Below are 27,978 nucleotides of genomic sequence, written 5' to 3'. Positions count from 1 at the left end.
CCTTTTTGATAGGTGGGTCAATTGTTTTTATCCCCACTCTACAGATGAGGAAACAAGAGCTTTGGGGAGATGGGTCACTAGTCTGTGTAAGTGGTAGAGATGAGGATGAAGCCCTTGGACTGGCTCCAGACCCTGTCTTGTAATGACTTTCTGATTTCCTTGGTGGCTCCAAATCCATTAGAGGAGAGAAGCAGAATAAAAAGTTTTCTCTGCCCCTTCCCTCACCTCCTTTACAGGACACAAGTTGGTAATTGCTAAGGAAGTGAGGTCACCACTAACGTGAATTTTGACTCATGCCAAAAGTTTGTCTCTGAACTATTGTTGAAAAGTGTTCTCAGGAGAACAGACTTGGTTTAGTAATCAAGCAGAAGCTTTTGTGACTAAGAAAAGCTCCTGGGAACACAGTGTAATAAGCAGCTGCAGGGGTCACCTCCCTGAACGCCTTGCCGCAGGCGGACCACACTTACCCAGATAACCATCGACCCTGTCTTAAAGATTTCCAAGCATAAGATCTCACAGCCTGCTTTGAACACCAAATCCAGTGCTACATGTCATCAACCAGAGGGTCTTCTTCTTCATGTGCCCATAATAATTAATACTGGATATTAATTAATAATTAATATATTGCCTCCAGTAGCAGTGGTTTATGTTGGAGCTAGAAGACCAATTATAAAGAACAATATAGAAGGAATTCTGAGGTCCTCAAAATCAGAAATCCTGTCGTTGCAATAGAACATTCATATGCAATAGAAATAAATACTGAATGTCCACTTAGAGTTATTTTTGTTTTAAATTTCCTAGTACTTGCCTTATGATAGGTCTTGAGGTACAGACTTCAGCTCATTTTGTATTTTTGTCAGGGTCTGACGATACTATGCTCTTTGGTTTTATTAACAGCAGTTACTAGGCGGGTGGGAGGGGGTTGAGGAGATGTTGGTCAAAGATTGCTATGTTAAAATTATGCAGGATGAATAAGTCTAGAGATCTAATGTACAGCATGATCACTATACTTATCAATACTGTATTGAATACTGGAAATTGACTAAGAGAATAGATCTTAGGTGTTGTCATCCCACAGACAGAAAAAGAAACATGGTGATTGTGAGGAGCTATGTTAATTAGCTTGACTGTAGTAATCATTTCACTATCGATATGTATATCACAACAGTTTTACCCCTTAAATTTATATAATTATTATTATTTTTAAAAATAGACAAACTTGTTAGTTAGCAATCTCTATATTCTATAACTTCCTTTCTAAGTGGATAATGATATTAGGCAGCTTTCAAATAGCAAAAAGTTTATTAGGTGGTCAGAGATGGTTGCCTATTTTCTATCCCTGTTGAAAATTAAATGAGAAGAGATTGAAAATTAGGTTTTAAACATAAAGAATTTTCTTGCAGTGTCGTTGATTAACACACTAGAGTAACATCTGAGCATCTCTTTTCAGACATCAATCGCTAATCCACATCCTTCAATGTTAACTCTATCACATTCAGCTGGCCACCTCCCCTCCTCATCACTTATGTTTGAAGTCACACTTTCTGTTTTCTCAGAAAATCTGGAAAACCAGGCTTCCATGTCCCTGGTAGCTCTATGCATTCAAGGACTATCTCCAACATCAGCTCCTTCAGAAGTTTCTCTCACTCCCCACCCTCAGCTCCTCTAGCCAAGCACAACGCCTCCCACTTCAATAGCACCTCGTTCTATCACTTTTCAACACAGTTATTGGCCTCTTATTAATGGTTATGAACGGTTTTGTTTTCTATGCTCAGCTGTGACCCGTTTCTGTAGTTTTTCTCACCCTGGTACCCACAACACCAACCACATCCCTGACACATAAATGCTACTCAAAAAATGAATAAATCCATCCCTGTCTCGTTCCTACTCCTTACTTCTGCAAGGTAGATTTCTCAATAAATGTGGCCAGATTAAATAAATGCTTTTTTTCAACTGAGAAGAGATAAGACTTGGTCTTTCTCTTCAAGGGTTAAGGTAGAGAGGTCTGACCAGTTTAAACCAGGAAGAAAAGTGTTCCAGGGTCTAGGAAGGCAGTGAGCTATCCAGGAGGAATCCTGTTTCCAGACCGCAGCAGAACAGGCTTCTGAAGCCTATGGCTAAATGGGTGGGCAGGGCTGAGCCGGACTCCAGAGCTGTGTGAGGACTGACTTGTGCATGGACAGCCCCCAGCACTCAGCCAGCTTTCACACTACTGACTGGCTCCAGTGTGAATCATGCCTTCCCTGCAGCTGGAAGGGCTGCTTCCTCTCACTCAGTGTGTTAAAGACATCTCATTAAAAAGGTCATTAGTGCTGCTGCAGTCTGTGGCCACAAACAAGAAAGTGCAAGGGGAAAAAAAGAAAAATGGAAAAGAGCTGGGAAATTGAGCCTTGTAAGAGTTGTGGCTAGAACTTAACCACGTGTTAATCTTCCTGTGTCTAGGGCAATGTAGACTGGATTTTATAAAACTGTAGACAACTGCATTATAAATCATGTTGACAACCAGACCAAGGTTTTTTCAGAGACCTTTTTTTGAAAATTGAATTTATTGGGGTGACATTAGTTAATAAAATCATATAGGTTTTAGGCATACAATTCTATAATACAGCCTCTGCATATTGTGTGTTCATGACCCCAAGTTAAGTCTCCTTCCATCACCACTTAACCTTTCTTTACCCACTTCTCTCTCCCCCTACCCTCTTTCCCCTCTGCTAATCACCATACTGTTGTCTATGTCTATGAGTTGTTGGTCGTGACTTTTTTTTTTCTTAATCCCTGACTTTTTACCCAGCCCTGCAATCCCCCACCCCTCAGACAGCTGTCAGTCTGTTCTCTATCTATGGGCCAGACCAACTTTTTAAAACTTTGCTCTTAAATCCATCCTAAACTAATTTCATTTCAACATGAAAAAAATGATCTACTTTCAAATTGAAGTGGATTGACTTATAATTTCTGTTTCTAAAGTTGTAGGGAACAAAACATCTTCACTTAGATGAGCCTGGACAGTGAATAAATAATAGAACCTGAATTTAAAATAACTCCTCAAGCTTTGATTTATGAAGATACCATAAATTACCCACTATTAAAAAATAAAGTGGTAAAAGATATGTAATATAAAATCAAACAAACCAGCTTTTTAACATTTTAATAGTTAAATAAATGTCTATGGTTCACAGATTAGCTGTCTCCATTATGCTTTTGGAAATGTAAAGAATACAATAAAAACTTTTTCTGAGCCTAAACTTATTTGCTTTTCTTCCCAAATTAAAAAGAAAAGAAAGAAAGAAAGAGAGAGAGAGAGAGAGAGAGAGAGAGAGAGAGAGAAAGAAAGAAAGAAAGAAAGAAAGAAAGAAGGAAAGAAAGAAAGAAAAAGAAAGAAAGAAAGAAAGAAAGAAAGAAAGAAAGAAAGAAAGAAAGAAAGAAAGAAAGAAAGAAAAAGTTAAGAGGAGGAGGGAAAATTAGTTGATTAGTTGTTTTATTTTTGGTATAGAACTGATTTTGCTTTTGTCTTAATAGACAGTTCATTTAAATAAATTTGTTCCAATAAGCACAATTGTACAGTGTTTTTTTTCTTCTGGACTCCTAATGGTCCTCAGAATTTAATTGGGATTTGATTTTATGTTCCTAAAAATGTTTTCCACTTCACAAGTTTGTCACAAACTTACTGGAGATTATGAAAGAATATTTTCGGTTGACAATGTGTATCAAAGTAGTCTGCATAGTTTCAAGAAGCAAGGCAGAGAAATGGAGTAAAACTATCATGTGTCTTCAAAAACAATCTTATTTTTCTTTTCACTTTTCTTTTTCGCTCATGGTTTTTTCAAGCTGAACAACTACAATTGATGTGCTTTGTGGCTCCAGAAGGCAGAAGTAAAAACAATAGATGGAGAGAAATTTGGGGTTTCTCTAACTAAAGACTATAAAACCGGTAGGGAGTAATCAGCCTCTGCTCAGGCATGAGATACAGAAGAGGGTGTTTTCAGACAGGCTATGGATAAAGGGTAGGGGCCTCTCTAGCATAGCTTCTTCCAATGCCAATATCCCATGTAATTTACAGGACACTAACCCTTTGCTCACCACAAGGGTCTCTTCTTTCCTTCACAGCCCAGCTTTTTTTTAAAATATATTTTATTGATTTTTTTACAGAGAGGAAGGGAAAGGGATAGAGAGCTAGAAACATCGATGAGAGAAACATCGATCAGCTGCCTCCTGCACACCCCCTACTGAGGATGTGCCCGCAACCAAGGTACATGCCCTTGACCAGAATCGAACCTGGGACCCTTCAGTCCCCAGGCCGATGCTCTATCCACTGAGCCAAACGGGTTAGGGCCACAGCCCAGCTTTACAAAGGAGCAGTGGACACACTCACTGCCACTATCTTTCACCTGCCACTCACTCCCCAACCCACAATAGTCTGGCTTCCACCCCCCACTGCTCCACTGAAATTGCTATCCCAGTGGTCACCAATGAACTACTAATTGCTGGAGCTAATGGACACTTTCCAATCCTTATCTTACTTAAACTTTTGGTGGCATGTGATGACCCCTTCTTCTTGAAACTCTTTTCCTCCTTTTTCCTTCCTCTGGCCATTGTTGCCTCCATGGCCTCTCACACATGTGGTAAGTGCATGATAGGACATCTACCATGTGCAAGGAACAGTGCTAGATGTTGGAATACGAAGATGACTAAGACATAGTCTCTGCCTTTAGAGAATGATAGAATTGGAGATGATTATTTATTGAGAACTCACTAAATTTCAGACACAGTACTGGATAGTCTGACACCTCTCCTCTTCCCTCTCCTCAATGCTACACCTCTTCCTTGGACTTTCCTCCATCTCTCTCCTTTCTATACTCTTCCTTGACCATCTCATCAACACCTAGGATTATTGACTCCCAAATCTATTTCTCCAACACTAACCTTGTTTTTAAGCTCCAGACCTTATAACCTTTTAAGCCATTATCTCCACCAGGAGTTCACATAACTTCAACCAATTCAAAATTGAACTCATCTTCTTTCCTCAGAATCCACTGCTCCTAAGGGTTTCTTCTCACCAATGGCTCCACCATCCTTTCTCAGACTATCTTCGGCCACAAACCTATTCATCATCTTAACTCCTTTTTTTTTTCAATACTCACACCCAATTATTCATTAATCAACCCATGTCCTAAATCAATCTCTGTCCATCCCAACATTTCCTTTCCTCTTCACCACAGTCTTGGTCAGACCCTCAAGTTTTTCTTCGCTAGATTATTTCAAAAATGAAACAGGCTGCCTGTCTCCAGTGCCAAATGCCCATACTGCCACCACCCAGACATCCTGCCAAACAGCCATCCCACACATGTGACCACAGCACTCCTCTGCTGAATCCTTCGGTGGTTCTTCATTGTCTTTGGGAAAAGTGTAAACATCCTGGTCTGCAAACTGTTTGTTTGTTTGTTTGTTTGTATGCTTATTTATCCTAATTGGAGTGAAAAAATGTGGGACCATTAACCTTATTCTGTCCATCTCAGTATTACAGTGCCTAGCATATTCCCTTATGTATAGTAGGAGTTTGATAAGTGTGATTAAATACATGATATTTTCTACTCATCTTCCAAGGTTACTGTTAATTATTCCTTAGTAGAATTCTGGATATATATTCAAAAAGAAACAGGATACCAGCAGTTAAGCTGATGTGTTAAGCACAATATTTGTTCTCTTTTTCTATCCAAGAATAACTGGGAAAATGCTATCTAGTTTCTGCCTTTGCTCTGAGAATAATATTTCATATAACTCAATACCAGGGTTGAAAACCAAAGAGTATGAGTGATGAAGGACATTTCATCACCACTTTCACCAACTTTTGAGTAAGACCAATGAACAGCCATAACCAGGAAACAACTGAACACTCCTCCCCAGCTCAAGGAACAAGATACGTATCTGCTTATGTGCTCAGAAAATGCAAAGGGAATAGAGCATCCTCAGGGTAGCACCAGCCTGTCCCACGCTTCAGGCAAGATCTTAGAGCACTTCCCGACTCCTTAGTGAACTCAGCTTCTTGCTTAATATTGTTCTGCTGGGAGGGAGAAATTCCTTTCTGACTCCTTCGAATGATCAACTTACGCCCTAAAGCATAAAATGTAATTACCCTCTATCATTATCTCAGTTTACCAAGCACCACTTGTTATCAGTTTCTGCTCATGCTATCAAAATATGACATGCCTGGGTTAACCGCCTGGTAAAAACCCTTATGCCAATAACTCAGGTTTAATTTAGTTATAGAATATTTTTTTCTTGAGAGCTTGTTTATAATAAGATACTCTATACTCCATGTCAAGGCAAGCTTATTGATTGTCTCAGGAGAAACCTATCTGTTTGCTGTAAGAGTATGGTTGAAAAAGAAAATAATAATTAAAGACACACACAAAAATTTTATTCTGAGCTTTGCAGAGGGCTTCTCAAATAAAACTCTCTCAATTATACTAAAGTGTGAAGGTTGGTCTGTCCCTGAAAGTTTATATGCTAATGCATTGGATATTCTAGTGTGTGCACTGTGTGTGTGTGTGTGCATTTATGTGAGTTTGTGTGCTGTGTTGGGGAGGTGGGAAGAGGAAATTAATCTTGCAAATTAGTGTCTGTCCACATTTGAAAAAGGGTAGGGTCAACCTCAATGCAGGCTGACTAGTAATGCCATACATTATTATAAACAAATTCAACTTGTTTTTCCAACACTGCCTCAGATTCTCTAAAAACATAGAAAGGCCTGGTGCCTGTAAATATGTAATATATTCATCTCCTTCCCCTAGTTCTCTGGGCAATGAGATAATCTAGACAAGGACTTTGTCTAAGTAATTTTAAAAGGGCATGACTATTTGCAAGAGACCATGTGGACCGAAAAGCTGAAAATATGTACTATGTGGCCCTTTACAGAAAAAATGTGCAGAGCCCTCCTTTATTTGTTACTTCTTATTGCGGGTGCCTCTTAGAGAGCTCTCCCTGTGTTCATTTAAAAACACATATCCATTTTAAAAACTTAATCAGAGCAGATGTGGAGTAAGAACTAGGATGTTCTGATGTAAAGTGTTCTGTGATAGTTCTTGCAATCTCCCAGGTGCCTGTGTGGCGAGTAAACATCTGATCTTGGATAAGTAAGGCATTGCTGTGTTTGTATGATCAAATGGTAATACGAAAATGTCATGAGAGGCCTGGCGGATCTGAAATGACAGAGGGTAGAGAAGGTTTAAATGTAAGAGGAGTCCATCTAGAGAACACCTGGGTAGGGAGAAGGCACAGGTAATAAGCTTAAATCACTCTGCAAGACAGGTTTTGTGCCACAGAGATAATTACCAACAACCAGAAATCTCCCCATCTAGGCTACCCTACAGGAATTAGAATGAATTTATTTGTGAAGAATTTGACAAATGCATTCATATATACATGGTCCTATACCTATAAAAAAGGCCTCATCCCCTCATATACAAACTAAGAATAATGCTCCTCCGTTCTCTTAAAAGTTCTTATACAAACACAAGCTCATTTGTGGTTCACTGGGTGTGAAACAATTACTCCCACAAACAGAGCAACAGAGCAAAAATAGACTCGAGTGTATTTTTCAGTTTGTGGTCTCTGTGTTTAAACACAAAGAGTTAACAAAATGAATGACTGCATTACACCTGAAGAAGATGGGGAAGCCAGATAACCTGCTTGAGTGTTTCTCTTTGACAGCCATTACGACACATGTACCTAGAAATATAATTCAGTCGGTTTTCAGCCCACTTGGGTGTCTTTTGAATTAGAACCGTTAGCTTCAGGCCCTGGAGGAAACCAACTTCTGTCTCGCAGACTTGGGCTGGCAGCTGTGGGTAGGGGGTTTCAGCGCGGCAGCTCACCAGTGGGTGAGCTATGAAAATAGAATGACTTTGAACATTCTCAGATCACCAAAGAGCTGTTATTACAACACATTGGAGAAGATTGCTATTATGTTTATTGTTGCTTAAAACTTTGTAGTTTGGTATGCCAAAGAGGAAGAAAGAAGCTTATCTTCGCAGCTATTCTGGATTCTCGAGTAATTTGCCATTCTTATTACTGTGCATCAAGAAAGTGGCAAATTCAAAGGCTGTCATTTATTTCACTAATGGAATTAAAAATGAATGTGGTCCAGAGCAGTAATCAATGCCTTGCTCGTTGTGATGGATTATGGTTTGGCTAAATAGTCTGACCTTTAATTACCTGGAAAAAAAAATGCAATTTTCCAATGTCTTTGCTGTTTTCTCTGTGATTTCCCACACAAATACAACCTGTCATGTGCTATTTTTATTTAGCTTAAATAAATGTAATGCGTATAAAAGGTGCTGGATTAGCAGCCCTAGAGTAAAATTCTTTATCCCTTTAGTCCTTTTTATTAAACACTTTTAGAGCACTTTGTTCTTTGCTGAGCGCCATGCAGTCAATTTATTCAGTTAGTTTTAATAATGTCCTTTTATAGCGGGTAAGTATTGTTATTACTATTTTTTTTAGATAAGAACCCTAAAACATAAAATGTAGGGGGTGGGGCCTAAGACACAAAAAGAGTCGATGGTCAGTTTGTTCTAGCTTTTAGCTTTGCATTAGCCCCCTGACACCGGCTGCTGCCATTGGGTAATGCTTATACAGAATTTACAAAGTAATGGGCTATTCCAGGTTCACAAATGAAATCAATCAGCTTCTATCCAATGAGCAGTAAGAGAAGCTAGTGTTCAACATATGATGAAAACCAAAAGTACAAATGCAAATTACACCCAAAATGTCTGCTCGAGACTGATGTTGGAGAGAAAGAAGCAAATATTAACTTTAAAAAATAAAAAGCCTGTAGTTTTGCTGCTTTTTGGAAACAGGTAACTGTTGATTTTAAAACGCATACATATAAAAGAGAAAAAATGAGACCCTGTGTCCAAGTTTACTTATCCTAACTGAAGAGAAACAAGCTGTTTCCTTTTGGAGTTATGGCTGCACACACATATCTCTGGCCCAAAAATATATCTTATGACAAAAAAGTGCTTTCTTATCTAGATAATTTACAGATTCAACACCAAAATGTAAATAATTGAGTTGACTTTTCCATCACAAGGTAAATTCTCCAGGATTCTATCTATAAAAATTCTAGCAGTGGCTGCAACTAGGCATGTTTTGTTAATTACTGACAATTGTGCAGGGGAAAAAAGAAAAGGGAGAAGAGAGGAAAAGAATTTCAGTCTTGCTTTAATTTGAATTTCTTATTAAGCTCCTCATGCTTGTTAACTATTTTGTAATTCTAAGATGTATATAATTTACCCATTTGTCTAATAAGATCTTACTGTTCTCCAAATCAATTTATGCGTGGAATATTATATGTCAGGATTCAAAATATTGGACCATGGCATTGGTTGTATGTGTTTTGATAGCTTGTTGCTTATCCTTTAATTTTGTTTATCTAGAGAGATTGTCTCATTAGATTCTTATTGATTTAAATGTTATGTGGTCAAATCTATCTTTTCCATAGCAGATTTTTAAAACAGCTTTTAAGTGTGGATCACTCTTCTCCATCTAAGAATTCCCTCATTAGTCACTTACAGTTTCTTTTTTGGATGCTCAATAGAGTACTCATGGGAAGTGCCAGAGAGAAAGCTCAGCTCTCTCATCAGAGATTGAAGACAGCCTCTGCACTGTCAATGTCTAAGTGAAACACAAAGATGAGCACCTTTGCTGTGACCGGTTTGGCTCAGTGGATAGAGCGTCGGCCTGTGGACTGAAGGGTCTCGGGTTCGATTCCGGTCAAGAGCACGTACCTTGGTTGCAGGCACATCCCCAGTGGGAGGTATGCGGGAGGCAGCTGGTAGATGTTTCTCTCTCATCGATGTTTCTGACTCTCTATCTCTCTCCCTTCCTCTCTGTAAAAAATCAATAAAATATATTAAAAAAAAAAAAAAGATGAGCACCTTCATTTATCATTTACCTTTAGTGATTAAAACCTTCTCAGACACAACACACACACACACACACACACACACACACACACACACACTCATAAGGAGGGGCTCATCAAGACAAGCACAGCTGAACTGATGAGCTAGTATCTACTCACTTTGGAAGCTTTCCTGGACAACTGCCTCGGGAAAAGATGCAGTCCTTGATATAGAAGAATCTTCCCATAAGCCATTCTACATTTAAATTGAGGGCTCTCAATTAAAATAGATCCCAAGAAATTGATCCTCTGAACTATAATTTTCAAATAAAAGTCTCTCCAATAGAGGAGTCTTAAGCACCCTTTCTACCGTATGCTCCAACACAGGAACTTCTTGGGTGGCCTTTTACCTATATTCACTCTGTTCTGAGAAAACCTGAGGGCTTCAACCCCATCATCTCTTCTTGTTTGGCCTCCACAGTCATTTTTTCAGTCTGACTCATTCCCCATGTCCAATGCATAATATTTCTCACTTAATGAGTTAGTTATCCTCAACACATCTCTTCAGAACTGATTCCTCCTTGGTCTATGACCTCACCAGCCCCCAAAAGAAAAGCTGAAGCAAGTCCCATCAGAACTTCTCTGGAAATATTCAGAGGAAAGAGAAAAAGGAAGAAAATGATGTGAGGCTTACCAGGGAAGGTTTTTGTCTTTGAGAAACCCAATACAAAATAATACTTAAATAGGATTTAATATGGAGGTTTCCCTGACTGTTCAATATAATCCCTTACTGATTTTCCAAATGTGAAAAATATTTTGCTCTTTACTCCTAGACAAATACCAGTCACTTGAAATCATCATTTTCCTCTGAAACTTAAATGTGCTATTTTGCTAGGGGAAAGGAGTAAATCTGCAATGAAAGCATAGAGAAACACAGTTGGATGAAATAGACAGAAGGCCTTTCCAACTATGAGATGCCCTAAAAATGTTCTCGAGAGAGCTGTTCACCTACAGGTGGAATGATGATTTGATGGAAGTATTTTGGAGGGGATTCATGAGAAGACTGTAACCTATCTGACCCATGGTAGGCAAACATTAAATAGTTGACAATTGAATGAAAGAGTGTTGAATGGGGAAAGGGAGGGAATTAGAAATAATGAAATAGGAGAAGAGGGAATGAAGGAAGGACAACAAACAGGAAGGGAAGGGAAAGGAAGGGAAGGAGGGAGGGAGGAGGTGAAGAAGAGAGGGGGAAGAAGGAAAGAAATAAGAAAAGGAAAAGAAAGGAATTGGAAAAGGAAAGAAGGAAGGAAGGAAGGAAGGAAGGAAGGAAGGAAGGAAGGAAGGAAGGAAGGAAGGAAGGAAGGAAAGGAGGGAGGGAGGGAGGGAGGGAGGGAGGGAGGGAGGGAGGGAGGGAGGAAGGAAAAAAGGGAGGGAGGAAAGAAAGAAAGAGATGGAGGAAGAAAAGGAGAGAAAGAAGATTCTGTGTGTAATTTGCTTTTAGTTGAGTAGAAATTGGCCTTGGATTTACAAATCTGATTTCCTCCTTTAAAGAAACTAGGAATATATCCCAAGAAACCAGAAACACCAATCAGAAACAATATATGCACCCCTATGTTCATAGCAGCACAATTTACCATAGCTAAGATTTGGAAACAGCCTAAGTGCCCATCAGCAGATGAATGGATTAGAAAACTGTGGTACATCTACACAATGGAATACTATGCTGCTGTAAAAAAGAAGGAATTCTTACCATTTGCAACAGCATGGAGGGAACTGGAGAACATTATGCTAAGTGAAATAAGCCAGTCAATGAAAGAAAAATACCACATGATCTCACTCATTTATGGATAATTAAGACCATTATAAACTGATGAACAAAAATAGATACAGAGGCAGAGCAACATCAAACAGACTGTCAAACTACAGTGGGAAGTCTGGGGAGGGTTGAGGGGGCTGGTAAGAGATCAACCAAAGGACTTGTATGCATGCATATAAGCATAACCAATGGACATAAGACACTGGGGTGTAAGGGAGGCCAGGGGAAGGTCAAGAGGAGAAAAAAAAGGAGACATATGTAATACTCTTTGTAATACTTTAAGCAATAAAACAAAATTTTTTAAAAAAGAAATAAGCAGAAAACCCATATATTTTATTTCTGGGGTCCTTTATTTCATCAATATTAAAACCCAGACCCAATGTACTGCTTACATTTGTAAGCTATATAATAAAAATAGTAAAGAAAATCAATCAGCTTCTATTAACCTCTCAAAGTACTGTCCTTTCAACAATCATACTAGAAACAAATGTGTTTCCCTCCTCCTTCCCCAAGGCCAATGACCTGTACTTCTTTCTGATCATCTACTTAAATTAAATATTAGGTACCTCGGGAGTAGAACGCTGGTAAGGAGAGAGTCTCATCTTGAGGCTGGCTCTGCTGATGCCATTTCTCAGTAACTACATCAGGAAGAGCCTTCAAGAAGACAACACATCAAATACCTTGCCAAGGAAAGTTTTCATTTTCAACCATTTATTTTTAGTAGTGCAGCTGGGAAATCAAATGGCTAAGTAGACTCTTAGACTATAAGGCAGGGAAAGAAATCATAAAAGCACTTGAGAGGCTAGTTTATTAAAATCCCACAGTTCAAGAATTAAAATTCTAGCAGAAAAATGTATTGTGTCCTAAAAATGTCTAACCTGTCTCATGGACCAGTGACTGTAGCTCTGCACATTCCCCTCTGACAAGCTGTGTAGACAGGGCAAGTCACACACGTGCTCTGTGTCCACCTACATAAAATAGAGATAATCGTCCATCCCTTCTCCACTTCCACAAAGTAGTTCTTAAGATCCAATTAAATATAAGAGAGATAAATACTTAAGACATTTCCAGTGTTCCAGACTGAAATTTCTGTGGGAGGTGGCAGAAGGAGTGGTCAAAAAGATTTTTGGTACTAAAAAGTTGATAAATGTGTTTCCTAGATCTCTCATTTTTCTCCACTGCCTTTTCTCTCCTTCATCTCCATTTTACTCACCATCACCATTTCACTGGTCATAAAACAAGTAAACTAGTAGTTTCCACCAAATTCATCACATTATTTGAGTAAGGTTCTAGTATGTCTTTCAGGTAATAGCAATATCAAAAAAGTTCACCAAGAACAAACTTTATTCCCTTAGCACAACTGGCCTGAAAAACTGACTATGATTACAGAACTTTGAGGGAATATTTTTGAGAGCAATGTGGACAAATTAGATTATATTTACATAGCCAGGTGGTCTTTAGTTGACTGTATGCACCCTAAAATGCCAGTTTCAGTCTGGCAATATGTCTTCGAATTCTCTACCTGTATATCATTTTTATTGAGTATGTAAGTTAAGCTGTCTAAAGAAATGTATTAAATTTGAAGAATCTCTGTTAAGAACATGGACTCAGCTAACTTTCAGGATTACAGTCAAGAGTTTTATTCCATAAAACCTGCTAATATCTTTAAATGTATTAATTTTATTTAGAATTGAGTATTGGCCATTTTCCTAGATTTCTGTTACATGAGATTATGCATATAATAGTGTTGTCTATAGAGTTAAGACCTATTTTAAAATAAAGCATTATTCCTTTAATCACCCTCTAATTTTTTTTTTTAGTTTCTACTATGCACTAGGCAAGAAGCTTGCCATTGCATATACAATGGCTAAAAAGAAATGCCAACAAGCTGCTTAGTGTGTCAGGTGTTATGAGGCATGTTACATTCCCCATACCTCCTTTAATTCTCACAACCATTAAGAGGTAGGTATTTTGTTATTTCTGCTTTGCAGCTGAGGAAATTAAAGCTCAGAGAGGTTAAATAACTTACCTAATTCATTCAGCTAATAAACAGCAGAGCTAGGATTTATCTTTCTATTCACTCCTCTGTACTCTCAACCAGCCATCCTCATTTGAAATCATCAGCTTGGTGTATTTTTTCTATTAAGCATATCAAAGAAGTTATTTGTCCTAGTATCTATATATATAAAAGCCTAATATGCAAATTGTCCCCTTGAGAGTTCAACCAGGAGACTCGGAGTTCACTATAACATGTGTTGACCACCAGGGGGTAGCGGGGAATGAAGGAAGGCCCTGGCCAGCAGCCAGAAGGCCCCAATTGGCCCTGATAGCCAGCCAAGCCTAGGGACTCTATCCATGCACAAATTTTGTGCACCAGGCCTCTACTTAAAAATAAACTAAAATATTTCAAGGTAAACATTAAGCAAGCCAAGAAATTGAAATAACATTAAAATGATGCATTTATATGTGGGAACTATTAGAATATGGATCCTTTCTGGTCTTTGCAAACTGTGTCAAGTTTTGCCTACACATAGCATTGAGCACTATTTTCAAAGTGTGGAAGGAAGTCCCAACAATGGTTGTGGAAAGAAACTTTTGGAACTGTTTGAACTTTGCACATAAGCTGTTTTGAATCTCAGCAGATATGATTCCCATCCTTGGGTTGGACAAAATTCCATTTTACTTCCCTAATTGGTCTAGACCCAGTTTTCTGGGAGGGAACCAGGTTAATGACCTTGGCCTCATACCCAACCACTGTTTTACAGGGGAAGCCCAGCTCAGGGTGTGGTTCAAGGTGTAATATTTCAAGAACCACCTGAACAAAGCACTTTTGCAGTCCACAAGCTTTTGATGTCAAATGAATGCCCCTAAGAAATACACGTGATGAAACTAAAAAAGCATTCCTGCAGTTTTGACTCAAAAAGAGGTTTATTTTGATAAGTGAATACTATAAAATTATTTAGAAGTTTCTAAGTGGGAGGTAAGGATGGTGAATGCCAAATTCTGAGAATCGCCTCCTAATTGTCTCTTCATATTATTCAATATTGATTTTAACTTTTAAACCTGTCTTCATAAAGTCTTGTTGGCATTGAAGATTCCCCCTTCCTTACAAACATATAGACAGGCAACTTACAAACATATAGACAGAGTGTTTTCTATGAATGAATGGGAAGCTGGCCTTTAGAAATGGCATGAGCATAAACTTTTTGCTTAAGTGTTTAACATCTTATGTCAGAAAAATGTCTCCTGATATTTAGTATTCAGTGACTTTTTGTAGTATAAAGGTACTTTATTTCCTTTTTTTAGTATAAAGGAGACACATCCTTAAATGGTTAAAGAATAACTCAAGAAATGTTGAGTACTATTGTGTATTCCAATGTATTATTGAGTATCTAGTTATACATTACATCTATCTAGAATGTCCCTGCATTGTCTAAGCATAAAATGCTTATCAGGAATCAAATATAAACAATCTCTATATGCAGTTTGGGCTCCTAACTTTATGGATCTGGAAAGGATGCAGTCAAGTCCCTGGTCGAGGATCCAAGGTAAATTTGTGGCTGATTTTGGATTAAATTGTTTATCCAGACATCTGGACTTGAGCATTGTGTCAGTTCCAATTGAGGCTTAATGTCTCACAAACTTTTAAAAGATTCTTTTCTTATATAATAATAGTAATTCTGAAGTAAGGAGACTGAATTAGAAATCCTACCTCATAATGTTATAGTGGGCTAATTAAGTTGTTAATTGGTCTAAGTTATATTGTGGGCAATAGTGTAATTTTCTTAAATTCAACTCGCTAATTATAAATGGATGGTTCCAAAACACCTGAAGTACCTTCTCACTCACACAAACTCATTACAGTGAAAATGGTCTTGATGACTTTTAAAGCTTCACCATTCTCCCCACCGGCTTCTTGGATTAGTCACCATTTTCTCAAGTGAAGAAGAGACTTGTGGCAGCCGCTGCCACTGCTCCCGCTGGAATGGCAGAAACTCCAGCCAACCACATGTGGGGGCCTCCCTGGACTCTGCCTCACACATCATTAAGCAAATTGTCAGCTAAGTTTTAATTACAGCACTTTTATGACTGCTGGTGATGTAAGAAGCACAGTGGGCACACCTTGTTTTTTTTCCAAGCTCGGTTGTGTTTGTAGTGCTGGCAGTTAGGGCCAAAGCATTTTTCATCTTGCACAAACTGAGCTAATTTATGTGAGAACCCAGACCCTCTCAATGTTGTTTGTACTGCATCAATTTGCAGTGTCTAATGAGCCCTTTTTAAACGATGGAAAAATCCTCCTTGGTTGCATTACTGAATAGCCTTTTAAAGCCTGCCACGGAAAAACAAAGATGCTCAACCAGAAAAGAAACCAGGCTCACCTTCCCCTAATTTATTACCTAACCCAAAAGGATGATGCTCAGGCATCATAATAGCTCAAATGGGCTCCTAAAGACCGATCCTCTCTGTTTTTTCCTATTTTGAGTGGAGAGAATTCCCATTAACCAATCTGACAGGGAATGCTCAAGGTCTGTTGTTTATCTTCTGGTTAATAAAGATTTTATGTATCCAGTGAATTATGCAAACCAACCCTCTGGAATATTGTGTGTGATGCTTGTTGAAATGCATAACCAAATAAGATATCTTCAGTGACTTTATGAAACTTTGAGTTCAGAGAGGCCAAGGGCAAATTCTCTAGTCACTGCTGCCCTAATGGTTTGCAATGAAGGAATCAACCATTTCTAAGGATAGAGAGAGGCCAGCTTATCACAGGCCAATAAAACCTGTAGAAATGAAATGTGACTCAAGGAACTAGGAATCAAGCCATGGTGTGGTAGGAATGGGAGACGAAGCTGTAGCCATAATTGTGTGTGCTAGACACTATGTTAAGGGGTTCATACCTGTGTTTAAGGATTTCCTCAACTTTGCTATTGAGGCCAAAATTAGACATGCACTCTAAGTTTATACCAAATGTTGGTTTCCATGGCACTCTCTGGCTTTTAAAAATTAATTTGTTACCTCTACACCTCTCTAAAGAGACTTCCAAGACCTTGCTCAAAATAAAAGCAGTGCAAATTTTCCATGAGCTAAAACTAGATAAAGGAATATATTACCCTGGCTTATGTTATTGACTCTTATGATAAACAATGTTACCCAAGAAAATTCAACATTATTTCAGTTATCTCAATGGGTCAATTACTGGAAAGATCTTTTTGAACCTCTTCTCTTTCCCCATCACTCACACAGTGTAATACACGGAGGCTATTCAAAATGGACTGGCAGAATTGAATACAACTTCACCAGCTTCATCCTTTTACATGGGAAGAGAAATTAACTCCATTGGAAATGGGTTTTCTTGGGTAACATTATTTATCATGTTTCTAACCAAGACAGATTTTTTTTCTCATTAACACTGGAGTTCAATGTAGACTAAAACATCCCTGAGCTGAGGGGTATATTCTTAAGTCAACTTTCAAAATGTTTTAACTTCCCTTGTAAGTCTCATATTAGCAACTCAAAATGCCACATTTTCATTACAAGGCCGTGATTTGCATGCAGAGGACCAAGTGAGACATGGCTCCTAACAGCTCTAGGCCACATACTGACTCCAGAGGCTCGCTTCCACACAGGAAGTAAACATCACCAACCTGCAGCCGCTGACAAAGACGCTCCTCCAGGTCAGTGCTAGAAGTGCCTGCGAAACTAAAGTTCTTCCTCATTTCAAAAACTCCTTGTAAAACAGCAGAAAAGAGGACAAAAAAAGGTCATTTAGAGAATTGTGAAACTGGAAAAACCACCATTGATGCAATGTACCTTCTAAACTAAACACAAAATGCACAGCATTGAAAGTATTTTAATTATTTTTTTAAAATACACAACCTGTTGGCTTGCCCCAGCATTCTGAAAAAAGTTCTAACATTAATACTTTTTCTAGGAAATAAACTTACTTACGAAGAGGATTGATCTGAGTCATCTTCAGCAACTCCCCCTACACCCAATCTGATGACAGGGGGAAACTTCTAGAACCTTCTACTGCTATAGAATTCTGTAGCAGTAAACCTTTAAACAAGAATCCGGAAAGGGAAATAAGCAAAATGGCTCCTAATGTGGCAAGAAAGTAGCATTTCTCCTTCAACACAAAGTTTTTTCTCTAATTGTTCTCATCTTCTCATGAATACTTTATTCAGCTCAATTTTATGGGGATGACATTTGTTTTTATCTCTCTTTTTTTCATCTTTATTATTGAAAGTATTACATATGGCCCCTTCCCGCCCCCCCCCCCCCCATTGACCCCATCTTTATGTTGAGTTTTCATACTATATAGGCCAAGACTAAAACCTAGAGGTGCTGGGATTGAGTCACAGAGCAAGAGAATTGCTGACGAAAGTCTCATGTGTAAGATGGATCCTGAGCATTTTCCAGCCTGGACTTGCCAAATTCAAGGGGTAAACTTCAGATAAACATCTGAGCTCTCAGGTGTTTAACTGAACCAAACCTCCCAGCCTTTTTGAGGTTTGCCGATGACTGGTAATTATATTGTCATTTAACAAACGTATCTGCATTAAACCCGAGATGTTGCATTAATGGTTAAGTTCACATCCATTAAAAACATCATGCAGCTATGGAGCACACAGAGGTCTCCATGATGTGTGGACGGGAATGGAAACTAATGTAGGTTTGAGGCCATAAATCAATGTCTAAATACTACCTGTCAGGTTTGGAAGTTATGCTAATGCAGGAAGTTTTACTTCTTTCCAGTGCATAAAGGTTAAAAGAGGAGGGCCAAATATATAACTTAAATGGAAACATTGAGGAAAACCCCCAAAGAACAAGATCATCAACATACATAACTTGAAGAAAGTGGTTATATCTAAGTCAGAATTTTAATCATTTTACTGCAAAATTCTTGGGTTTCCAGAGGAGGCAATAGAAGGACTGCGTATTCATTCCTAGAATCTAGAACCCTTTCTTCGAAGTGCTTTTCATTTTGAGTAATGAGTATATGGGAGTAGAAAGTAATTTGTCAACGTTCTTGCTCATAAACTTAGGAAGTGAATATTTAACCCTTAACTGCTTCCTATGTGATCATGCTATTAAGAAAACTTAATATACAAGGTCTCTTTAAATTTCTTATGTGTGTATAATAATTTTCCCCCAGGATTATATGATGGCAATTGGCTATATGCTAAAAGTTAAAGTAAGAATTTTTAATGGATGTAAAATAAATTTAAAGTTAACATGAATAATGTATTAGTGATAAACGTCACATCAGAAAACTTCCAATTTTTTTAAAGAGAAAGACACTGTAAATAGTTGATGCTTCCTTATAAGATATCAGAGCTCAGTACCAAAAAGAAAAAAAAAAACACTAAATGCATAAAATGGAATCTGAAATATTCAAAAATTCATTTGCAAACTGTTTAGACCCTTTAATCCAAAAATGAGCCTTGGTTTGCAGGATCCAAGACACCAGAGTCCGAGCAGAAGAGTGACTCTGAAATGTCATGAATAACAAACATAGCCAAAGTAAGATTAGAATTCAAGTCCCAAGTCAAAAATTTTAAAAGAGCCATGCCAAGAAAGCGCATACAGAACTCAGGGGCCACTGGACACACAAGTTCTCTGACAGTTTTCAGAAGAGCTGACAATAGCGTCAGTGTTAAGACCTGCTACAGGAGATAAGGGCCAGGTCCAACTCTAGGAAGGACCCAAGAATTACTTCTACCCAGTCAGCCTGGCATCCACCACCTGACATCCAGGTCTCATCATCCCATCTCTGACCTCATCTCTAAAGTAGAAGGCGAGAAGGAGGAATGCCAATTCCTTAATGGTCTCTGAAAGTTCGGGGTTTGTCTTTACAAAAGTTAGTGCATCTGTGTGTGTGCCAAAACCTCTATGATCTTGGCTTCTTCCTGAAAACAAGTTCTGGTCATGCTCTTCCCTTTCAAATCCTTATGAGGAAGATTGATCCCTACGGCCCACCAGATCAAGTCCAGGTCATCTGTGACCTAATTCCAGCCTCAGGCTTCTGCAGGACACATACATATTCTACTTTCTAGCCAAACCAGCATGCTTGCTCTACGCACCCTGCTCCCTGGTGTCTGTGTCCCATGCCACTGCACATGCGATTCCCTCTATCTCCAACGTCCTTGCCACCTCCCTTCACATCCCTACACCTTCATATCCAAATCCTACCTGCACCTGAGGCTTGCTCAGATAACGTTTCTCAGATAAAGCCTTCCCAGATTCTATTTCTCCATCTAAACGCCGTTCCACAGGCCATATTTTCTAAGAATACAATCAGCTGATTTGCCCCAGCATACTGGTGAAAGTTTAAACATCGACTGCAGCCAGGAAAACATTCGTCTTCAAAACACATTAACCTGAGTCATCATCCTCATTTCTCCACATAGTCTTCTCCAATAGAGAAACTCTTTCTATATGGCCCTTTACAGCTCATCTTCATATCCTTCTCTGGGTTATTTGCAACTAAATGGTTGCCACCACATTTTAAACAGTGTCTGAATTTTAGTGCCATTTTATAGTTTTTAATTTGGGGGTGCCAAAACAGTGGGAAGGAGGTGTTCCATGCGATGACCTTTAGCTTGATTTCAAGAGTGACATTGGGCAGATGATCTGCTTGATCAGGTTTGTACAGTGCTGACTTTGTGGATACTTACAAGCCTGGGGGCGGCCAGGGAGGGAGGTGCGGTAGATTTTGAGAACACCCATGTCTTCAGAAACAGATCCCCAGTGGCTCCATTGCGGGCATTAGTAGCCTGACACCCCAGTATGCTTGACAATAAAAACTATTGTGATACCAGTCAGCAGGGGGTGGAGGAAATTTGAAAATCTGTCTAGAAATGCAGGAAGCAATGTAATCAAACCTCCAAATACTCCAAACAGTGTTTTGTTTTGTTTTGTTTTTAAGTAGGAACAGTTGGGCTGATTCCAGTAATACTACATAAAACTGATATTTAAAGCAGAAAATGAAATCTGATTCAGCTCAGGCAGATCACCTTGTGTACCTAGCTAGGATAAAATGTGTAAATGAATTTTAAATATACATCAAAAACAGACATAGTTATAAGGAGGAGTGGTAATATGTTAGCTTGCAAATTGCTTCAGACTATTTTTATTCCCTGCATCTAAGCATACTTGTTTGAGCAGTTAGGTCTGGTTGTTGGTTTGAGTAGAATTTTATTGTTCTTGCTATTATTATTGTTGTAGCTTTCCAATCCAAGTATCGTATTTACACTATGAAATAAGCCAGAATTTGCTAGAATATCTTGATCCTGTTTCTTTAAAGGGATACATATTTACAGATATTAAAATCACTGACTTCCTTTTCATTGGATCTATGAACCTGTTAAAATATCTATTCTACTTTTTTTAAAAAAGGCCCTAGCCAATGTGCTCAATGGTTAGAGTATTAGCCCACTCACCAAAGGGTCTCAGGTTCAATTCCTAGTCAAGGGCTCATACCTGGGTTTCAGATTCAATGCCTGGCACCAGTTGGGGAGCATGCAGGAGGCAACCAATTGATGTATCCCTTTCACATTGATGTTTCTCTCTTTCTGTCTCTTTCTCTCTCTCTCACTCTCTCTCTCTCTTTCCTTATCTCTCCTTCCTTTCCACTGACTCTAAAAATCAATGAAAAAAATATCTTCAGGTGAGGATTAACAAAAAGAAAAAAAAAAGGAAGGTAAAGTTTTTCAAGAGTACACTCAAAAGAGAAAGTAACCATTACTCAGTGACCTAATCAATTAGACAGTACAGAAAAGGTTGGGTAGCTCAGGGTTGGGGTACGCTTTAGGTGCTTTCTAGGCTTGAGATAAGAAAAGCTATGGCCAGGAAAGACAATTGCTCAACAACATAAAAGGTCTTGATCTTTTTTTGACTTATGAGAAATGTGTCAATACTAAAAAATATCAAGAAAAAAAAGAAGAAAAATGGCCCATAGCGTTAGAGAATAATGTTTTACTCACAGGTAAACTGAGAATATCTTTAGTCTGAAGAGGGGATAATTAAGGCATGTAATAGGACCTCTACATTTTTTTTTCATGGAGTCAATGTATATGAAATGACACTGAATAAGCTCAGTGGTGATTATCATGAAAAAGGGAAGTGGAACATAAAGAATGATGAACACTGCTCCACATTTGGGAGGGAAGGAAATAAAAGGAAATGAGCATAGATTTCAGCAGGAAGAAAACAAGCCAAGTGAAGAAGAGGAAGTAATTATAGAAGAATTATTAGGTCCTAAAATAGCTTACTGAAGAAACTTGAAATATTCTTCTCTGGGAGTCTTCAAACAATATTTCCTAGAGCTATAGTATTCATGGACTAGATAAACTTTTGCTCTTCAGCCTCAAAAATATTTTTTTAATTGATGAGGAAACTGATATGGAAAAGACTAGAAACATCAGCATAGATTATTAAAAAAGAAAATCAACAAAGTAGGAGTCAGAAATCTGGGCTTTTATCTTGGTTTTGACTCTAACCATTTACATGACGTAGGAAGACCCTAATGTCTTGAGTAGTAATATCTATATCTATAAAATGGTTGCCTTTAACAGAGATATTATGAAACTAACTAGTGCTATAAAAAAAAGTATAAAATTGCTAGTGCTAGTGGAACATTAATTATCAACATCACCAAAATGTAGTTGTCTAACTTCTGTTTCTAGGAGTACAGGAAACCAGATATTCTGAAAGTTCCTCCTACTATATAACACCTAATTTATGGGTAAATTATAAGAAACATATAATCTTTATAATCTATTGTTGGGCTTGAATGGAGGTAAAAGAAGTCTCAAAATCCAACAAACAGTCCTGGCCAGTGTGGCTCAGTTAGTCGGTCCTTGTCCCATGCAGCGAAAGGTCACTGGCTCCATTCCCAGTCAGGGCACATACCCAGGCTGCAGGTTCAATCCCTGGTCGAGGTGTATGTGGGAGGCAGCCGGTCAATGTTTCTCTTTCACATCAATTGTTTCTCTCTCTCTCTTTCTTCCTCTCCCTTCCTCTCTCTCTAAAACCAATAAAAATATTTAAAAATAAACAAATAAGTAACAAAAACAAATCATGATCTGAAATAAAAAATGGGAATAGAAAGAAATGTTGCCCTGAAAACAAATTTTCATGCCAATTTTAAGAATTGACTAATAAGCCTTAGGCCCTTTACAGGGTAGGGGAGCTTAAGCTAAGATTCCATGTTTCTTTGAGGATGTAAATATAGCTAAAGTAGTCTTGACAAAAGTGAACATAAATTCTCTATGAAGCAAAGCATTTCCAATTAAGCTTTGGGATTTTCTTTGATAGAAGCAAGTAAATATGAGCTCAGCTAGAATTTTGTACCCAGCAGAACTATCTTGCAAGGATAAAATCAAAATAAAAGTATTTTAAATAAACAAGAACTAGAGGGTTTGCCAGCAAAAACTCTCACAAAGTGATGTCTTTTAAACATCTTAGACTACAAAACAAAATTCCCACATGCCTATAACTAAAGCAAAAATTCACAAAGTAATACTTAACCTTATTATGTGAGTATTGTACCTTCTGATTTTTATATTCTATTTCAATTTTTTAAGTGAATAAGAAAAACAAGCAATCCAAAAAAGTAAAAATAGAGGGGAAAAAGAGAAGAAAAGAGATGTAAATAGAAAGCACAAAGTAAGATGGTAGAAATATGATTTTCCAAATGTGACTAAAGAAGAAATAAGAAGCTAGAATTATCTATTGAAGAAGCAGAATCAGTCACTTGAAAGAGTCCCATATGGCAAAGCAAAGCAAAACAAAAACTACCAGGTCAGATAAGTGTGTAGGTGAGTTCTAACAAATTTTCAACAAACATGTCTTATTTAAATTCTTCATAAAAGAGAAAATGAGTGATTGGCTACATCTCACAATTCCATGAGGCTAATATATCATTGAAAAATAAAAACAAGATGAGAATAATATGACAAAGGCAATTTTAGAATAATCAATACTAAAACCCCACACCAGCACATGCCAAGAAAAAAAACTATGAGGTAAGAATTGCAAAGCATGAAGCTAAACTTTCCTTTAGTTTAGTTTTCATATGACTGTCAATATGGGGGAAAAATAGATTGTAATTAATTTTAAAAATTAATAATATGGCTGAATATAAGATCAATCTGTAAAAATCAATAGCTTTTCTACTCACAGGTAATATTATATTTAAAACCTCACATCCAGGAATAAATACAAAAATCAACTACAAGACATTTATAGAAAAACAATTAAACTTTATTGAAATATATTAAAGAAGACCTAAAAAATATAGGTCCATAGATAGGAATATCATCAAGAAATTAATTTTTTCTAAATTGATCATCTGGCTCAATGTAATTTTACACAAAATTCAAACATTTTTTATGGAATTTGTTTCTGAAATGTACAAGAAAAAGCAAAGAAATGAGGATACCCAAGACATCAGTAAAGAACAAAAAATAAGGGAAGGCACTTTCATATCATATACCAAGATGTTTTACAAAATAACAGTAATTAAGAAATAGTGATAATGGTATGGATTTAGACATATCTATATATATAAAAGGCTAATGTGCTAAGTGTCCTACCATCTGGGTAATGACATCACGTAGCAATGCCCAGCTTCCTCTCCCTACCACTAGCCTCCTTGCAGTTCCTTCAGCCCAGGAACATGATTTGTTTTATAGCCAGGTGGAAACATTTTACACTGCAACCAAATGTCTGTGAAGCATTTTCCCTGCCTCATCTCATTTGATACTCACAGAAGTCCTGGAGTAGGTAGATAGGAGACTCTGTGGAATCCTATTTTCTTTTCATTAGCCAGAAAACGGAGATTTAGAAAGCTTAGAAACTTGACCCAACTGAAAAGAAATAAGAAATGGTGGGCCTTGAAAATGACTTCAGGTTTTCTCAATGTGCAGAATATAGTCAAACACTGCTGCAGTTAAATATTTTACCCTTTGTTCTCCCTGCCTGATCTATAATAATAATAATGTGCTTCATGTTGATATTTACTGCTGTGTTGCTGACTACTACCTGAAAGAGAAGTTGGGGTGCTTCACTGGGCTAGAAAAAGTTTAGCTAAATAAGAAAGGAGGTCTAATTAAGCAAATTTATTCTATACTAGAGACCCAATGCACAAAATTCGTGGCCAGCCATCGAAGCATGAGCATCTGGCATGGAATGGCAGGTCCCAGCTGAACTTTGGGCCCTGGGCAGCATCCGGACCCCTGGACCCTCGCATGCCCCCCTCTGCCTGAGTCACAGTCCCAAGTCCCCATGCAGAGATGTGGTGAGTGCACCCGGATGCCGCAGGCCAGGTCACAGCATGGGCCTCTGGGCCACCCAGCAGTGCCGCAGGGAAGCCAGGAGGGCAGCACACTCTCTCCCGGTGACCTCTTAGATCAGCTCCTGCACAAACCCACAGGGAGCCTGACCTGGCCCTGTGGTTCCGGCAGCTGCAGCCCGGCCAACCCAGAAAAGGCCATGCGTGTGTGGGGCGGGCTCCTCACAGGCATCTGGCACCTAAGCATGGGGGCTACCCCAGCATGCGAGCCCTGGTGTCCCAGGGTAGGGTAGCAGGAGGAGTGAGCAAGCAGCAGACACCCTTCATTTCACTGCACCTCCATCCCCATCACCTCTGCCCCCAGGTAGCTGGCGAGAGGTCGCAGTCCCCCACTGGGGCTCCACGGGAGATTGGTCACCGCCACTTACCTCCAGATCCCCGTCCCAACCCAGGGCCCAGTGCCAATCAGGTGATCATGGCCTGCTGGTCACTGGTTGCCATCTGCAGGGTGATTGGTGGAGCAATCAGGCCCCCACTCGCACCCTCCTTGGTCTGGCACTGCCTACTCACCTGCTCCATCATCCTGCTGTGGTCCTGCTCTTATCAGGGACCATCAGAGCTGGCAGCGCCTCCACTGCCGCCTGCTGCCAGCGCTCCTGGTGGTCAGCACATGTCATAGCGAGCGGTTAAACTCCCATTTGAACTCCCGGTCAAACAATTTGCATATTAGGCTTTTATTATATAGGATATATAAAAGGCTAAGTTGACTCGTCCGTGCGAGATATATATAAAACTCTCGCTGGCACCCATCGCATGTGTATGTTTTGATCTGTTATTGTCGATCATGAATTTGGTTGACACTTCTATTATAGAGAAAGGGCGAATAGCGATGTTAAAATATTTCTTCTAAATAATTTCCTTTCTATGTGCACGAATTCGTTCACCAGGCCACTAGTTCATCAATAAAACACAATAGAGAGCTCAGTAACAAATGAATGCATATACAAAAATGTGTTGTATGAGTCAAGTGGCATTGCAGTTCCCTGGAGAAAAGCTTATAAATATAAAAGGATAATTTAATAAATGATATTGAGATAATTATGTATTCCCATATAAGATGTGAAAAATATCCCCTACCTCCCATTGGTTAATTAAAAACAAATTCTTGATAGATTACAAACTCAACTAAGAAAGGCAAAATTTTAATTATGTTATAAGAAAATATAGGAAAAATATCCTTGTGTTTCAGAATTGGGAAGGTTTTTTTTAACATGATACAAAAAACAAAACACCACTAACTACACAAAAAAATCATGTATTCTATTTTCAAAAGTGAAAAGATAAGCTACAAACCTAGAAAAACTGTTCTGCAAAATAGAGAATCAAGAGGTTTTTTTAATCCAGAGTATATAAAGAGCTCCAAACACCAAAAGAAAAGATGAACAACCTGTTAATGAAGTGACCAAAATATACTGGTATAAATAGGCCTAATAGAAAAAAGGTCAATTGACAATCTCATTCATAAGCAGGGTGATGCAAAGTTAGACCACAATGTTATTTTACATCTATCAGACTAGCAAGAATTAAGAAAATCATAGCAAATATGCAGTAATGTTATGAACCCATGTTCTAAGTGTTATATGTGTATTCACTCATTTAATTTTCATAGAACCCTTAAAAGTCCGTCATCATCCCAATCTCATAGAAAGAAGGGGAGCTGAAAAGGAGTTAAAGACCTCATCCAACACAAACAGCCCTCTGATGACAGAGTAGAGATGTGAATGCGGACCTCAGGTCCCAGAATCCACTCAACCACTCTTGTTGCACAAAGTGTTGGCTAGTCTGGGAGTTGGTGGGAAGTCTTACACCCCACCGGTGGGAATTCCTAGTGGTGTCACTGTGGAAAACAAGTTCCATTATCGTGTAAACTTGACCATCTGAATATCCTTAAATCCAGCAGTTCTATTCCTGGGTATGGATCCAAAAACAACTTTTAGTCACAGGTTTCTGGAGACATATAAAAGCTGTTCATACCGCCATGGTTTGTTATAGAAAAACTAGAAACTGGAAAAAATGTCAATCAACCAGAAAATGAGTAAATTGGGCATATTCATATTATAGAATACTTTACAGTGGTAAAAATGAGCCATCTATAGCTACATGCAAAAGCAGTGATGAGTTCTTAGATATATGAAGCTAAATGAAAAAAGAAAAAGAAAACAAAGTTCTGTAAAAGACTAAATTTAGCCCTGGCTGGTTGCTCAATGGTTAGGTCATCGGCTTGCAGACTGAAAGGTCTTGGGTTCAATTCCCCACCAAGGGCATATGCCTCATAATTGGGGTTCATGTGGGAGGCAAACAATCGATGTGTCTCTCTCACATCTCTCTCTCTCTCTCTCTCTCTCTCTCTCTCTCTCTCACCTCTCTCTCTCTCTCTCTCCCTCTCCTCCCTCCTCTCCACTCTCTCTAAAAAATCAATGGAAAAAATATGCTCAGGTGAGAATTTAAAAAAAAAAGTCTAAATTTAGCACAATATTTTTCTTACACTCAAACAAGCAAAATTTTTCTTTAGGTTAAATATATGTACCATTTTCTTAATTATTAACAAAGAAATAATAAACAAATGTTCAGAGTCATAATACTTTGGGGTCAGGAACACAAAGGTAGGCTTCAATTTCTAATATTCTGTTCCTAAGTTGAGTGAATGATTAGAGGATATTTGTTTTTATTTTTGTGCTTCATATGTATATTTAGGCTACTATACAGACAAATAACATAATCAATATTTGTTTAAATGTTTCAATGCCCATATGTTTATTAAATGATGCTAAATATTCTGTTCATAAAACACCCTAACAATACATCATTTGTAACTTTCAATCTTGCTCTGAATTGAATATCATGAATTAGTAATATAATAACTATATAAAAAGGTTTAAAAAAATGGTGACCAGAAGTTTC

Source organism: Myotis yumanensis, unplaced genomic scaffold (assembly GCF_028538775.1).
Source record: "Myotis yumanensis isolate MYYU_CA2020_CCGP unplaced genomic scaffold, mMyoYum1.0.hap1 SCAF_1, whole genome shotgun sequence".
In the NCBI taxonomy this organism is placed as follows: domain Eukaryota; kingdom Metazoa; phylum Chordata; class Mammalia; order Chiroptera; family Vespertilionidae; genus Myotis; species Myotis yumanensis.
Note: the sequence above shows the minus strand (reverse complement) of the source record.